Raw genomic sequence first — 15928 nt, 5'->3', positions numbered from 1 at the left:
AAAAAATAAAATAAAAAATCTAAAGCGTCCATATCTTCTTCTAAGGAAGAGTTTCCATTTTCTGAAGTATCTTTCTAGAAAGTGTTTATTAGCAGAGAATAGTACCTCAGATTATGTAATACAATTTAAAGGCTGCAGGGAATAAAAGAGAGGAAGAAAGTAGCAATGAGAAATCAGATCTTACTTCTGGGACTGGCTCAGATCGTTATTACTGAACATACAATGGAGGCTCTTGAAAAGCTGTCTGTCCAACCCAGAAAGTTCTTGTTGAGCTATCCAGCAGCCCAAGGTGCCAGCTACTAAGATTTAATTAGCCTATTGGAAGAAGTTCCCATCCTGCTGCAACAGCAGCAGGATAGGAACAGGGGAAAGGAAGGACATATCATATTAACAGGCACTGCTGGCATGACCTTTAAAGAACACCTGGAAGCTACCATCTTAAATCATAGAGCCTGCCTGAATAATCATCCAAAAAGATCAACTCTGTAATGACTCCTCAAAATATTATTCGTAATCTTATGCAGTCTATAYTGCTAACACCACAGGATGTGTTAGGAAAGGGAAAGAAAGGAAGCCAACTGGAAAGGTCTGCTGTAACAGAAAACAACGTGTATTCCTTTCACCTGAGTTATTTAAAGCATCATTTACCCTCCTCCTTCATCACCATCCCAGACTATGAAATGTCTGAGCAACTTCAAGTACAATGAGTTTTTTTCCCCTCTCATAGATATGAAAAGTATAAGAAGCACAACCATCATTCACTATTTTTATACAATAATAATGCATATACTATGATTCACTGGCATTAAGTCAGACTAAATATATCTTCACTCTCAAATAGAAAAAGAGCTAATAATTTCAGAAGTGAAAATAGAAAGATATCTATCCTATGTGATTTACTGCTAATATGAATTATACTTACTTTTCAAATGTTTTTAAAGGTTATTAACTTGGTTGCTACTTTGTTCTTTTTCACTCATTTGATTATTTTTCTTTTGCTTACCAAGACAGTATGTSTCAATGAATTGCATTTCTAGAATGTTATACAAAAAAGGCTTGCATCACTACTCCAATACAGTAACCAAGCAGACAAAGAATGCAGATGCTGTTGTACCTGAAGAAAACCAAATGGCAGAAAGATGACAATGAAATACATGTAAGCAAATACACAAATAAAGCCTTTTATAATGAAAAGAAGTAATACTAAAAGTCTTCTAAAATGTCAGCTGGGGGAGCTCAATAAAGGTCAAGACACTTTGAAAAGGAGAAGTTAATCAAAGATTTTCTGTATTTACACTCTTTGTAATTCAGTGTAATGTACTCTAAGTTACTTTAAAATTAGGAAGTGACCTTTACTGCTTATAGTCACTGTTCATTATTCAAGAAGTCCCAAGTTTTGCCCAAAGAAGCCAACCAAACTTCTTGACATGTAAATTGTCTAAGTTTGCACCATGCAGAATACTTACCTAACATATCAGCTTTTCTTTTGCTTACCAAGGCAGTATGTCTACTTACAGAATTGCAGTAAATGACTACTTCAGCGTTAGAACTTTACCAATGTGATTTTTTTTTTTTTGCACTTGAACAAATCAAAATAAATAGCAGGTAGGGAATGACCTTAGAACTCACTACATATATTTTAAACAGCTTTTAATGTTACTGTCCCCATCATTAGCAACTGAAAAAAGGTGGGGCAAATATTTTTGTGCCAATGAAAATGTTTCATTTGACAATTGCGTCAAGAAGGCCAGTTAAATTGTACAGGCACATTTTGAAGTCACTGAATTTAGAGGCATTATGATGTTCTGAAAATGCACAGGCATTTTAAATATACAAACATTTAATTATGAAATTGCTCAGCAGACTTCCTTCAACTAGGGAAAAAAAAGTCATTTTTGATCCTTTTTTTTAAAAAAAAGACAATGACAAAATGAAAGCAAAAAGCAAGAATGAGAGAAATAGTTTCAGATATTACGCATGCTCCTGAAACTTCTTTTTTGAGGTTTAACAACCACATTTTCCTGTGTTGAAACTGCTGCTTTCCCTTCTTACAGTGCAAAACCACCATACAAACAAGAGGAGAAACAGCCTATAGGGAAACAGTCTATATAGCAAGTGCTTCTCCTTCCTTCCTCCCTCAGGAAAGGAAATAATTTTCCTATGGTGGCTCAGTTACAAGTTGCATTTAAATTGCTGTAACATCAGCAGGTTTAAAACTACCACTTCAGTTTTTAACTCACACTCTCCCTAAGAATGGAAAGAGAAAAGGATCTTTGTTCCCTAAGAGCCCYCCTCACTTTGCAATTTATTTTAAGGTAAGTAGTTAACTCTTCCATAGCTGATGAAAGCTTTAAAGGAATAAATAAGGCAACTTTTATTTTAAGAAGAATCACCACCAATAAACCTTGCATCACATTTGCACAAGTAGCACATCAGCATGAGGGCTTTCTGTTGTTGACAGCTATGCTACTATTCAAAACAGTGATTCAATTCATCACTTTGGAAACTCTAAAGTTTGCCATAGTTTTCAGAAATACATCCTTGTTAGCTGAAAAACTAAGAAAATAAAAATTATTTAAATATTCATTTTTCAAAGAGTTTAAACTTCATGAAGCAGATAATTTAGTCTATAATGTTCTTCTGCCATGTTGCAAGGTAGAGAGAATAACTGTAAAAAGGACTAAAAAGGAAAATACAAAAACAAAGCAAATAAAAACAGCATTTTCATACCAGTCACTGCCAGAAATAAACAAAAAGAAGTAAGTACAGTTGTTTCTAGTTTAAGAGTTTTTTAGAATGTGTATGCAGTCTCCACAGTTTTATGTCATGATATAGCCTAACAAAATATTTCAAGTTAATTTAGCTAATGATTAATACATTCCAAACAAAACAGAGAAGTTCAATGAGCTACCAATGTTTTCCCCTGTAGTCTCCATCTTGTAGAAGGAGGACCCAATACCAACTGTCTAGATAGGTTCAAAAACATGAGCAACAACTGAACAGACCTTTCCACTTATTTATATTAAGCTGTTACATTCTCACAGTACTTTCCAGAGGTTTACAAATATCTGCAGTGTGCATAAAGGATAAAATAGAGCAAAGAGAAGTTATTTGACAAACATTTTTTTTAGGAAGTCAAAATTGTTTGCAACTAATACCCTGGCAAAGAGAAAGTGATTAATGATGACAGAGAAAGAAATCAAGTAGATAAAGCCATTCAAGTAAACTCAACATAAATATCCTGGCATGGTTTCAGGCTTCAGTTTGGCAACAGCTACAGATGCATCTCATCTTCAAGCCATACAGTACAAAGACACAAAGACACTCAGACAAATCATGTTCTTCATTTTCAAAAAAATTACTAGCTATTTTGTCGATAAAATGGCAGCTTCAAAGGTTTTTGGAACTAGATAAGCTTTAACAAAAAAAGTAATGAACAGACCCTAAAGAAAAACACACAAAACTATCTTTGTGCAAAATAAAATCTGTTTAAAATATCTTACAGGTTCTCTATGCAAAGAATACAGATAAAGGGGTATGGATGAATAGCTTATGACTTATACTGTTGGATTTTTAGGTATTATATGGGAAGAAATTTGTTTAAAACTATCTAAAACCTCTAACAGCATTATCACAGGCCTTTTGTACTGTAACAGATTCCAAAGTTTCAAATCAGGTTTGACTGCATTAGTCACTGAGAAAAAACATAATCACTTCCCGATACTTGACTGAAATTCCCAGGTCCAACTACAACAAAAAWAAATAATAATATCTTTTAGAATGAATAACAAAAAAGGATTCTCTAGCAGTTGTTTGGGAACATTAGGGATTTTAAATATTTCAGAATGGCTAGCTGCAGTTCGAAACAACACAGCTAATGAGACTCACTATCAATCACCCCACAGCACTTAATGTTGAGGAATAATTCCTTTTTGTCATTTTTCCATCTCTTTAATTTCCAATATCTTAGATAAAAATATCAACCATATAAATACAAAATCATGATATATCATAACCGACCCTTTTTAACTGAAAGCAATTTTTGCTATACATTAAGAAAATATCTAAACCGGGAACAACTTCAACTCAACTGTAGGATGTCCTATTAAAGAAATTCTACAACAGGTTAAGCTGTTACATATTTTGTTTATTCTAGTCACTTTCTACTAGGCCAGATAGATAATGGGAATATATTTTGTAGTAATACAACATTTTTTCCAAAGTCCTTATTTTTGAAAAGTACATAAAGGCATGTTGGTTTTTTTTTTTTTTTTTTTTTTTTTTTTTTTTTTTTTTTTTTTTTTTNATTACAGTTAATCTCCTGAATTCCCTGCCAGTAATCAGATATACCTGTAAAAGTGATTCATAGACAACAGCTGAGGAAAAGCTTTAACTTATTATCAAATAAGGTAAATGAGGGTAAAACTAAAGAAAACTCCAGACTTCATGCCTCATTCAAAATGCATCCCTCTTCATGTTACCCAGCTGTAAAGATATCAGCTAGTTCATCAAATAAGCTTTGCCTTTTTCTAAATATCATGAAAGACTAAGATATATTTAGATCAAACAACTCCACATATGTTTTTAGGCTTAACTTCACTGTGAAGGCCAATAAAGATCCAGCAAACCTGTGTACCACTAATCAGACAGTAGAAGTCAACCAATGCATGGTAGTTTGTTATTAATTTCTCTGCAAAAAAGCATCAAGAGCAACATTCTTCATCTTGACTGCAGAAGCAAGAGACTAGAATTGAAAGAAGTTGTCCCAGCTGACTAATACAATTTTCGCAAGAATTACTACACAAAGTTTCAAAATGTGAATCAAAAGATTAGAGAAGGTTATATCCCTTCCATCTCCTTGGAATACTAACCACACGCCCAATCATGCATATGCAGATACACACAGAACTATTTCTCTGTAGACAAAAGCAAGTTAAGTGAGACACACAAAGTAGGACCTACCTAACTCAGTGAAACCACGGGATCATTTAAATGCTTTGTAGAAATAAATTGAAATAATATCAATTTTTTTTTTCTAGTTCTGACAAAACTCGTTGTCTAGACACTATATTCAGGAACTCATTCTAGTTATCTCTCAAGAGAGTCAGCACTGGTCTCAGATACCTAGCATTTTTCACACGCTAAAACAGGCTCCCAGTAAAGCACAGTGTCAAACTACAAACAAGGTATTTCTGTGGAGAAGTCTTTAAGGAAAAAGCAAGTCTAACATACAGTCTTTAGTTTCAGACTATATAATATCATATTAAAATTAGCCCACACTGTTAAAAATCTTAGGCCAAAAAACCTGAGTCTTTTTTCCCATATTATGTTTGTTATGCTACTATTTGAAAGAGTCACATGCCAGTAATTCATTTTCATGGGAGTTTCTATTTTCATAATTCTAAAATCCAAGAAACAAAGTATACAAATTGTGCGCGCCTAATCTGGGATGTTTACAGCCTGATTTTCCCAAGCACTTGTCATTGTGCATTACTTCATCACTACAACTTACTGTTCCTATTACCTTCAGCCACAGCTGTGAAAGCTTTGCATTTGTCACTTCATACGTGTCCAACTTGAAGTCTTAGCATTTTATATGAGGACCATAGTCAGMTATTGTTAATGAAAAGCATTAGGTGCCTTGCTTATCAAATAAAAGGCAAAATCCTGTTCTTCAGAGTGTCATTTAACTATGGAAACCTTCAGGTGATCCTCTTTCTTCAATCCCCTATTCAATTCACTGTGCAGTACCAAGCATGTGCCACAAGTACATGCACATCCTGTGGAAGACCATATCTTTCCATAGATCCTTAAGGAATTCCCATAATACAAATCATTATGAATACCAAATAAAGGAAGTTTTTAAAGGAGAAAAAAAAAGTAATGTGTTAATGGAATTACAAACCCAATTCATATGTGGAGACATGAGTGACAATAAAGACAAAAAACAGCTTACATTTTACATAATTTGGTACCTATGATTTTGCTGACATTATACATGTGATCTTAATCCATGTTACAGTGTGAACAGGATTTTAGGGAACATATCTGCCCACGTCTAATAACAAGCATGTAACTTGAGATGCATATTTTAATACTTTAAACGCATAGAAAAATTCTCATTTTCATGAATTTCCAGAAAATTATCGTAATGAAAAAGAAAAATATCCTAGAGGAAGATTAATCACCTCCACATACCGTTACGATACTTGTGCTTTCTGCAAATCAAATACGCAACATTTAATTAGACCACATAACAACAACATCTACACATCTTTTTGCTCATATAGGATTGTATCTGAATTTATAAAGAAAAATAGAAGAAAAAAAAAGAGAGAGAGAGAGAGAATTGGAGCACTATCTACAAAGTTAACAGGCATAACTGCTTCTACATTTGCAAGGATGAATCTGCTGGTATCAACATATTAATGCGACAAAGAACAATACAGTAATTAAACCAAAACTTTACGCTTCAAATGATTAAAGAAGAACTGCATATTCAGTTTGAGTCCTTAAAACCAGCACAGTAGAATGGATTAAAAAGAGTAAATCTTACCATAGTTAATATTTCACAAGCCTGATTCTGATTTTTTTTTTTTTTTTTTTGGGTGTGTGTGTGTGTCTGCATTTCACTGTTTTTCTCCAGAGAAACAACATAATGCCTCCTATGGCTATTAATTACTCTTAAAAGAACAGATTTTGAAATAAAAATACAGTGATAATCCTAAAATATAGCCTGTTTTCTTTTTAATAGAAATTGTCAAAATGTCAAAAAGAATCAATGAAAGAAAGTTTATAGAATTTGAAGATTATTAATAAAGATAAAGCTTAATGATTCCAAATCTTTTTTTTCCTTGTAGTTACATCTTAGTGAGAAAAATTTTTTATGCTACATTAGAGAACAACTTACCTAAGTGAACAACCTTCTGAAAAAATAAATTTGTGTCCTTTAATAATGGCTCGGTAGAGAAGACACTTATTTGGAATCTGCCTACCTTTATTCCAGGGCAAAAAATAGTTAAAATGTTTTAATTAATCCACTTTACATTGACAAATAGTTCTTTTAAAATGTTTTTAATATAAATCAACACTGGCTGCATCTTTCTTGACAGCTGGTATTTCCTTAACAGAGAATGTCTCAAATAGTTTATGGATAACATTCTTTCTAAAATTCATTTCCTTTCTATGTAAGAAGTTAATACAGCAGGAAAAGAAAGGAATGTTTTAAGCTGTGTGGAATATAAGAATGAAAATTTTGCTTTAAATTAGTCCAGTAGTGTTTTTGTAGAAATATTATTAATGTGTCTAGTTTAACATTTGGAAAAAGGAAAAATACTTGCCCACAATTTTGCTTCCCTCTAGATCATTCTAACATGAATTTCGTTTTTGTCCTAGCTCTTGGAAATCTGACTGTTCTTAGTAAGGTTCAGCTTCAGTAGGCAGCAGTAATAAGAGAGAGATGTTAGGAAGCAGCAATTATCTAATCAAGAAATTCAAGACCAATAGTTCTGTATCAAATAACTTCCCAACCAGAAACTAAAGTCCTTGATAACTTCACTCTGAACATTAAAACCATTCAAGACAATAAAACTGGCAGAATTGCATATCGAAAACTTTCTCAAGACAGATCGACATTTCAGTCTCACAAAAAATGATTCAGTTTTTAGTATGGACCATTTCTCCACATTAACACTGCATCCCAAGTTCTTTAGAGTGGTGAGAATTACAACTGTCACATGGAAAAGAACTATTGCCCCACCAGCAAAAATCCTGAGAAATGGGGATCTTTACAAGATACTGAGCCTAAACAAAGGTATCTGCTCTGAAGACTGTAATATATACTCTCTGTAAAGGTTGTAAAAACTTAGGTAAATGCCTGAAAAGCTTTAACTCTATCAGCAGCCTTCAGATAAAGGCCAAATAACTGCTGATGATTTCTCTTTCCCATGTTATTCTATGAACACTCATTAAAATATTATTCTTCTGCAGATCAGATYATTTTCACTACTTCTAAAAATTTTCAACCCAAAATATTCTGCAGCCTATGCAATTAAATGTAAAGAGAATTAAACAATAACATTTCACAACTACCATTTTCCAGTGCTAGTTATCTCATTGCCCATTCTGTACATATAGAATACCGAGCACAGAAATCCAAAACTAGCAAAAGGTTTTCGAAATGTAAAGGTTTGCTTATTTTACATGTATGAATCATTGAYGTATTTCTAAACTTCAGCAAAAGCCTCTCCTAAAAACGCCCTCTTTAGCTAACTCTGTATTTCAAGTCTCAGTGAGAGATGATAAACAAGGGAAATGCAATCTTTATTTCCTCTTCCTTCTACTGTATTGAACATCTGTGTGATAAGCATGGAGAAGGAAAGAGAAAGGAAGACAAACAGCACTAACAAACTCATTTTAGCATTCTGCTCACACAGATAAGATCTTCAGCTCCAAAAGCAAGCTCAATTCTTCCTCCCTATTCCTTATAATAGCAAAGCTATGGGCAAGATCTACTAATTTGCTTAACAGGCTTTTAGGGATGCCCAATGATCTTCATTAAAAGACCATGTATGCTTTACATAAATCTTCAGAGGAAGGGAGGGAAAAAAAAAAAGCCCAAAAGCCAGATTTACCACCTCTACATGCCACTGTCTACATGAAAGAGAAGAGGAATCTCAATGCCTTTGGAGCTGCATGCAACAAGCAACACTTTAAACAGCTTGAAGCTTTCCTAATATTACCTTTCATATAAGTGTTTTTTATAGCTGCTTCAGGGACATAATGCTGTGATACAAGGGGATGATGGTCTGCCAAGCTGCAAAGACACAGAGAGAAGGAAGGCCATAAGATGATCTTATTGAAATGTGACTGATGCAATCAAAGCTTACCAAATCCTCTAAATTTTTCATAATGGTCTTTCATTAATTCAAAATAACTGGTATTAGTGTATTTTCAAAGATTTTATTGCACAAGAGTGTTGTGTAATGCGACATATTGTTCTTCAGTAGACCATCCTACTGCTATTATTTTAGAAAAAAAAACCCAAGATTTTAGCTGTTTTCCATTTAGACAAAAGATAATACATAATTCTGCGCTATCAACAACTATTTTAGGAACACTCGTGTTGTGACCACTCAAACCACATTTGTTTCTGCCTACATTTAATTTCCATGCTATCATAACTACAGATCCTTCGTCTTGATTTTGGAGAGCAGTCATCTCAAGGTCCTTCAATGACCTACTGTAATAAGAACATACAAAAAAATAGCTGTTTAACCTCTGACATTTTTGCATACATTTGCCATTCAAGAACTATTAAGCTGGCAGACAAGGTAAACATATAGCTCCTTTATTCACTGTTGAGAATCTAAATTATATGTGTGATTTAGTTACAGCACACAGAGGTTCAAAACTAACTGCTTCTCAACATTGTGGAAAGAAACCAGGATTCTTCTTTCAGAGCAGAACAGAGATACAGTAAGTACAATGCCTACCTTTATTACAACATAAGTCGAAAAACTGAAAGTTCTTCCATAAATGTCTCTTTTAAGTAAATTTTGGAAACTGGTATCTAACCATTCATGACAAAATAATGAAGTGACCATTTTGCAATAAATACTGTACCAATGCAAGTACTGGAAACAGCAGATAATTGTCAGAGCTTTATTTAAGACTTAGTATCTGAATGCAAAAATTTAAACCTGATGTTCCTAATAAAAGAACACTCCTAATAAAAGAGCAAAGCCATAGTTTTGAGAGAGACTCACCCTGTCACTTTCAATAGTTAGAAATAGATGAGTCTGCAAAACACTTCTTGTAAATCAGACTGATGCCCAAGTATTTTTCTAAGGAAACTATGGTGTAAAACTTATCCATCTCCTGGAAATAGTATATAATTCAGTCAGACTGATCCTTTTTTAAAGCAGTCTACTCGAAACTTTAAAAAGATCAAACATATCCAGAACATTACATTCCATCTTCCTAGACAGTCTGCAATTATTTAAGAGATTAAACCAGGCCAAATCTCCGCCTTTCCACATGTGAAATGCATGCCAATTCCCAGAACATTAATTGTTTCTCCTATCTGATGATGAACTGCACACTAGTAGTTCACTAGCAATGCATCACTTTTACTTGTCATAATGAAAAACCTAGTGAATGGTGCAAGCAGTGTTCTAAGTGATGGCAAATACTGTTTTCTTTTTAAGGAAATTCAATAGTCAAGTTGACAGATTTAGTGGTGTTTTCAAACTCCAGAGGGATGACCAAAAGAAAGCTACTTTCTACGCAGGAGGCTAAAAGGAAGTGATTAGCTTTACCAGACTCKATAGAATGGCTCGATAACTTTGTCATGAATCTATCACCTCACATCACTTTCTGAAATGCTGTACTCAAGAGAAAAAGGTTTTTCACTAAAGAGGAGCTGAAAAAATGCACTTACTCCCAATAGAGACCTAAGAGGTAATATTTCTTCTACTTATTTTGAGAAACTTTGGGGAGTTTTCCTTGGTTTTGTTAGAGGATCTGGTGCTGCCTTTCCTGAAGCACATGGCCCCAAACTCCAGCTTACAAAAATAATTTCAAAAATTTGTATGGCAGAGCAAGGAACAAGTTCCAAGTTCCTGCCAAAGTCTGAAAGCAGAAGCCAGCTTGAAGTTTGACTCATTGTGAAAAGTGTTAACTTCTGTAGATCAGTATATGGTCATCTCTGTCTACTGGTTTTATTTCACCAGGAGAGTTAAAAACAACTTTCTCATAATCTACACGAAATGCATAATTGTGATCCAGCAAGCTGAATGCTTGAGAAATTCCCACTTCATAAATTTGGACTAAGAATTAAATCTGGTTAGGAAAAAAATCAGTTGAGTGAAACTCTGAACAATTTGTTCAAGTTTTACCACAGGATTCACCGTAATAATACACGCTGCAGCAATAAAAAATGGTAAGTTTTACCATTGATAAGTTTTCTGTTGCTTACTATTGCTATACTATTATCAGCTTTGCCAAAACCAACATTTTTTACATTCTAGCAGTTAAGACTGCAAAGATAAAGCCACAACCTTGTGACCTTGATAACAAATGGAATAGTTACTTAAATAATCACATGCTTACTTTAAGACTAATAATTGAAGCTAGAAGGAAATTGAGGCCCACAAAATAATGCATGTAAGAAAATAAGTCAGAGTTCTCACATTTCCATGACTGAACTCTCCTACATCACTTGCACTAAAGAAACAATCGGTCGAAGTGAATCAGCACACCTCATATAAAAACATACTCCATTCCACCTAACAGAAATTCACTCTACTCATCTACTTCTTAAAACATTTGCTCTAAGCTTTCCCTGTGAAAGCACGACACCCTACACATGGTCATACATTAATGGTCTACCTGAACAGAAGGGTATTGCTGGCAGATTGATTCCCTTGATTTCTGAACACTCTGCCAACATGAAAAGCTTCCACGTATAGCAAAGACCTTTCCTCTTGCATTTGGGTAAAAACAGCAAAATAATAATGCTAGTAACAGGCTTTTCTTTTATAGTTTTCTGAAAGTCAGATCTACCAAACTTTCAGCAGTAATTCTGGGCGTTCTAATAACAACTTGATGCATTCAATTTTGGCATCAGACTCTTTCCTATCTCTACTTCTGAATACATATGACGTTGAATATTCTTTACACAAAGCTTAATGCTTACTATACATCTATTTGTAACTTTAGCCTACCAACAGAAAGAAGTAATTACGCTCTGCCTAAAGACATATAAGATGAGCAATGAAAACATAACTAATCTCCTACAAGATGCTTGAATTGAAATTTAGAAAAACAGCAAGCATTTTGTTTCATGCTGATGTTGTAATTTTGTTGCTTGATGAGTGGAAATTACAGTTTCTTTCTTAAAAGCTACCTTTCATATTTCAGAAGTACAGAATGAAGTGTTACTACTGGCATTTATTACAAAAAGAATATCAGCATTAAGTCCTATTTGAGCCAATCTATGCACATTTTTCGCAAACAAATTGTGAAAACACTTTAAAAGCATTAAGCAACTTCAAAATAGTCTTCATTTCTGCATACATTTTTCTACATAAGTCAAATCACACCAGGAGAACAGTATTTTTAAAATATGGCTTGAGCTAATTTTAAACATAGTTGGAAAAGTTTGGCCTACACTGACTAAAATCTATATTTATAAATGAAAGGAAAATTTAACCACAGAAACTGTGCTTAGTTTAGAAAAACAAGCACATCACTGCCAAAGTGCTGTCCTAAGTTTAGACTGCTGTCTGACTAAAACATTATAATTACGAGAAACTAAAATGGATTTCTAAATGTTTCAAGATGAAACAGCCATTCGGCAATTTGCAAGATATGCAATTATCTTCTGAATCAAACACATAATGCTAATATTTGATCTGAACAAATGCAGGCTGTAGATCATTGCTTGTGTGGGTAAAGGAGAAAAATCAATGTTAAAATCAATACTAACACTAGATAAGAGTAACCATAATGAAACCTAAGAGTAAAATTACCAAGGGAGGTAGAATTAATTACTTAAACATAAAAAAAAAATTCTTGGGGGAGAAGAAAAAAGATTTTATATCACTCATCCACTAATCCTGCCTCTTCAAGAGACCAAGATCAAGCTGCATAAAGGCTTTGCATCATTTTTATAATTGTTAAAACCGTGTCACTGGCCACAGGAGGTGTTTCAGGTGACCCCTCATATGTAGCAAGACAGTAACATTTTTACGTTCAAAAAGCGGACAGAGTGCTCCTAATAGATCTGAAGAGTCCCAAGTCATACTTTCTGTTATCTCCCAATTACTGTTTTTATCTGGATGGAATTGTTATCAAGCTGACCATGCAAAAAAGTAAACAAACAAAAAACCCACACACAAACTCTAAGTGTGTATGTTTATTTCACATAACTGTTAAAATAAAATTCAAGTTACCCTGAACAGCAAGTTAAATCTTCATCTGTGACAACCATTCCCAGTTTGATTCAACGAACAAGGTAAGAAAGAGACTGGAAGAGAAAAGTGCCCAAGAAGAAAGTTGGCACTCACCAGTAAGTCTCCTTTGAGAACAGGCCAACTCAATCAGAGCCAAACACCTATCTTTACAGGAAAAATAAACTTTAAATTTGAACGTCACTGGAAAACTGCCCTAAATACAGAGAATTAACTTACAAAAGAACTACTTCACATCTGCTAAAYCAATGCCAAGTAATAGCAATACAACCCCTGAGCACTTAAGACATTTCCGTTTCTGAAACTTAGAATTTCAGAAAAATATACAGATTCTGACCAAGCTTAAATAGCATGAAGAGAGCAAGATAAAAACTTTTTATCAGACTGCTCTACATGGAACCATGTAAAAGCAACCCAAGAAAACCAAAGAACGATAAATCTGCCAAACATCAGACTTCACCAGAGCCATCAAGTTCAGAACCCATCTTAAAATTGGTAGTTATTCTCACTATAACCAGTTATTGAAGGGAAAATATCCAGCAAAATGCCCTCCAATAGAAAAAACACATACATAAACAAAATACATATGCACTGTTCTGAAGACATGTAGAGATATTACCAAAAAGAATCTTTACAGAACAGGAAAGGCTTGCAGTTCTATAAACACTTAGTGGTTGAAATGGACTACCTTTTTTTTCTAATCTGATTTTAACTACCAATACATTTGCCAATATTCTTTCAGGTTTCGCTGAAACAACACTATAGATCAGGCTCATCAGATACCTAGAAAGAATTAACTCAAGAATTTTTTTAAAAAGCTAACTTTTTGCTTATGTTACTTAGTAATTTTACAACATACATACAAATTTCTTCCATAACAAATTTTGACAATCTCTTCTGTATTAACATTTGAGATTGAAATTTGTACACCTGTAAGCAAAGACAGAAGACATGCTTCATTCTAAAAGCAACCACAGCTTGCTTTCTAAGTCAGACTTACAAACAGGTTTCTACAACTTTCTTGATCAAAGTGATTTTAGCCATTGTCAAATTGCTTACTCAGTGAAGCAGATGTTGGACAGCTTTTAAAAAGGCCAAAATAAAGACTTAAATGACTACTGAAACATACAGATGGAGTTGTATCAGACATGTTAGAGGATGAACCATATTCCCTATGGAAATGAAAGGGCAGAATATRGTAGACTTAGCTTGAAAAAATTCTTAAGAAATGCAATGGTATGTAACATAACAGCTAGTAACTAGATACCAAGAGAAAAAAAATATCACTTAGAGATCATCACTCACAACAGACAGCTAACTGAGGCCACCAGGATTTACCAGGTATCTTGCTTCCGTACCTGTTCACCAATTCATTCACTCTTTTATTCAACTATCACTCCTTCCTACTCACTCCAGACTGACCTCTCTGATAATCCATTTCACATACTCACAACCCTCTCGACACAGTTCAGTGTAAGTTTGGATTTCTGCAGGGATTTTTTTTGAAAGTTTCTTAATGAGCCCAGCAAGAATCCTGACATTCTCATCACCTCTTTTCATATTTTAGAAWAAAGTTTTCAGTCATATTTTGACATCTCACTCTGTTTCTATAATGCCAAAAGTTTCAAGCTTACAGAAGAAAAGTTCGTGCTTTGGTGATGTAGAAAAATTAAGAAAATGCAGATTCCACTACAATAAAATTGTCTTATAATTAAACTGTATGCAGCACAGTTACATTATAACATAAATGGTCCACACTTTAAATAATTTAACCTTTAAGTTTTTAATAAAGTAACCAGTTTAAATCTACACAAATGCCTAACATGGAGAGGGAAAAATTTAACAAAAGCTAGAAAGTTACCAGTTACAAGGTTTAAAACACCTCAGGACCAGGTTACAAGCCCATTTGTAAAGATTAAAAGATCTATTAGCATCCCTCACAGTATGCCACATTCTGACTAAAGTCACATCTATATCAGCAAGTATCACCGATTACATTAACTGTTAAAGTATCACTGAATAGATTAACTTCAATCTATTTTAATCATTCCAGATAATGCTCTTTTACAACCCAAACAAAAATAGCTTCTACAGCAGCTCATCACTACTACTACTTTTAACAGAAGAGACAGAAGATAGAAAAAAATACCATATTCTGAACAACTAAAATAAACTACATACTTCAGAAGACCTCATCCAAAAACTAACTCCGCATAGTAGAAAATCTGATGCATTTGCAACACAGTATGATTTCAGTGTTCAAAAGTTGGCAGCTGCATTAAAAAAAAATTCAGAGCTAAAAGTTAAGTTGTGGAAAATCYACCCTTGTTGTTCCTGTCTGTTTAAAATAGTATCTTCCAGCAGCAAATTTTTCTAATTCATTTCTAATTCTAACATCACAATGCCTAAAAACACATATTAACTTTTCATAACTTCAGGGATATAAAGTTTGCTAGTAACAGGTACATTCACAAGCAGTAATAYATGAGATTCTGCAAACAAACAGTAAGTCAGAATTTAACAAGTCAAAAGTTATTAGTCATAGAAAACACCAACTCCAATCAGTACTAGACTAGTTATTAACTCAATATAAGCCAACATTTTAAGTGGAAAAAATACAGAGACTCCATTTAGGTTTAGTATTCATTACCAAAAATGGGTATCAAATGTCAAAAATCTTCTCTAGGATGCATCCACTGTAAAGACTACAAAGGGTATGATTCAACATTGCAAATTAAATTCTACTTTTATTCATTTTCTTAGTACTTATGACACCACATTAACTTGAAGAAAGTACAATTTTAAGAACAGCAAAGGAACCCATCAGCTGCCCAGCTGATGCTGATACTTTGGAAGAAGCCAGGGTTTAACACCTAGAAATATTTGCATTCAATGATTCTGCTTCTGGTATACCAGCATCATTTTCTAGAGGGACAAAAATGAATGAGATTAAC

The 15928-nt window shown here is 33.8% G+C and overlaps 1 protein-coding gene across 13 annotated transcripts in view; it reads right to left on the bottom strand.

Moving 5' to 3' along the window:
* LCLAT1 (lysocardiolipin acyltransferase 1) overlaps nucleotides 1-15928 on the bottom strand; it is a 176641-nt gene that overhangs the window by 104567 nt on the left and 56146 nt on the right. For 2 of the 13 annotated variants that reach the window (XM_085307844.1, XM_085307846.1), the window contains exon 3: nucleotides 8742-8815. The exons of 10 other annotated variants lie outside the window; for them this stretch is intronic. The gene's annotated coding sequence lies outside the window, so the exon portion shown is untranslated. Of the gene's footprint in view, nucleotides 1-8741; nucleotides 8816-15928 lie in introns of those variants that run through there. One more of the 13 variants, XM_085307854.1, reaches the window with a different exon arrangement.

The sequence above is a fragment of the Rhea americana genome, unplaced genomic scaffold, assembly GCF_003343005.1.
Source record: "Rhea americana isolate MKP2758 unplaced genomic scaffold, rheAme1 scaffold_265, whole genome shotgun sequence".
In the NCBI taxonomy this organism is placed as follows: domain Eukaryota; kingdom Metazoa; phylum Chordata; class Aves; order Rheiformes; family Rheidae; genus Rhea; species Rhea americana.
The sequence above is the reverse complement of the archived record's forward strand: the minus strand, read 5'-3'. Positions and strand labels throughout refer to the sequence as shown.